Raw genomic sequence first — 1,980 nt, forward strand, 5'->3', positions numbered from 1 at the left:
TGGTATAGGGTAGACACTCTGTGAGAAACCCCATATTTAGCTAACAAGTTAGTGAGCAACTTGTTACAGAAATGGGTTCCCTAATCACTGATTAACACCTTGGGTACTCCAAATCTACTAAAAATATGAGATCTCAGAAATTTGGGAACTATAGGTGCATTATTTTTTCCTTTGGGAATGGCTTCTACCTACCTAGAAAGGTAGTCTAGGCTAAGAGGATATAAGGATTTCATAATTGGACATTGAACCCGTTTCATATGATGGGAGTTGCTGGTGTATTGGGCGCTGCTCTACTATGCGCTATTCATGGTGCTACCGTGGAAAATACTTTATTTGAAGATGGTGATGGCGCAAATACATTCCGTGCTTTTAACCCAACTCAAGCTGAAGAAACTTATTCAATGGTCACCGCTAACCGCTTTTGGTCCCAAATCTTTGGGGTTGCTTTTTCCAATAAACGTTGGTTACATAAGTGTAACCATAAGAAGGTAGGAATGGTCCTGTGAGGTCTATCCCCCAAGGCTTCAAAGATCTCATAGAAAAGGATGGGTTGTTGTGACATTTTATTTCTTCTACTCACCCCCTAAATCTTTGGTATTTATCACATTCCTTACAAAAGGTGAAAGCATCTCTAAATAGGATAGGTCAATAAAAACCAGCATCCAACACTTTCCTAGCTGTTTTCTTAGTACTAAAATATCCCCTATACAAGGTATTATTATAAGCTTCCAATATGACACGACCCTCTACTTCAGGAATGCACCTTCTGATTACTCGGTTAGAGCACATTCTCTATAAGTATAGTGGATCCCATATGTAGTAGGAAGCTTTACTCTTAAGCTTTACTCGGTTAGACTTGTCACAAGATAGTTCACTAAATGAGCAAACTATGGCTAAGAAATAGACAAAGTGTTACACCTTACTACTAGAATGACTTAGAGTTCAATTAGAACCATTTTAGACCATATTGGATGGTCTTGAGCTAAAAAGTCTTATTGATTTGACCATGTCTTACACCTTGGGATCAAATGCAATAAATTTATAACTGGATCTAAGAGACGCAGTATAGCAGTGCAATCTAGGTCGTGTTAACTTGTAGGAGTCTTTATTGATGACCTAAGCTAGACTAAATGCCATGCAATGCAATGAAAGGGGTTTTGGTTCAAAAAGATTTAAATTGAAATGTGACTAAAATATATGCAATGAAAATAAACCTAAGCTACTATATTTTTGGTGTTTTTAGATAAAATGTTGATGGAATGGAAATGGATGATAGGAAACCTCTTGAAAATGGTTTTAATGGCAATCATAGCTTACTTAAGATATTATGAGGAAAAGTCATTAGGTTTTCTTGAATAAGAACCTCAATTACCTATTGAGTCCAGTGTTTAAATCAATGAACTTCATTACTGAAAACATTGTTAAACTCTTCTAATGTGCAATTTGAAAATGATCAATGCAATTGGTTCAATGTAACCCAAAATCAACTCCATATCAAAACATAACCATGCATGACAAGAGAGAATCAAGAGGATTACATAAGACATATATGCAACCACATATATTGAAGCACAGAATTCAACATTAACCAATCCAAGCTACAATTATAAATCATTAAATAATGATTACAATAGCAATCTAAGTGTCTAATTAAGAATTATAATTCCTAAACATAGGAAACCATAAAACCATAGCTAACAACCACAGATTAAAATGGAAACTCCCCTTTGAAGCTTGGAAATCATGCCACTCCACCATCTTCAAGAGTTAATAAACCCTAGCTCTCCATAGCTTCAAGAAAAGCTCCAACTGAAGTGAATTCGTCAGCCATGGCAACTGGGAGTTAAAGGAAATGAGATGGAGTGAAGGAAAGGTGAAAGAAATGGATGGGGAAGAAGATGGAGGTAGAGAGGCAACAAGATGAGAGAATAGAGATGTTCAAGATGAGAGAATGGAGTCATGGGATGAAAATAGGGTTTC

Source organism: Neltuma alba, unplaced genomic scaffold (genome assembly GCF_004799145.2).
Source record: "Neltuma alba isolate B1F8T4 unplaced genomic scaffold, ASM479914v2 tig00010591_pilon, whole genome shotgun sequence".
Classification (NCBI taxonomy): Eukaryota; Viridiplantae; Streptophyta; class Magnoliopsida; order Fabales; family Fabaceae; genus Neltuma; species Neltuma alba.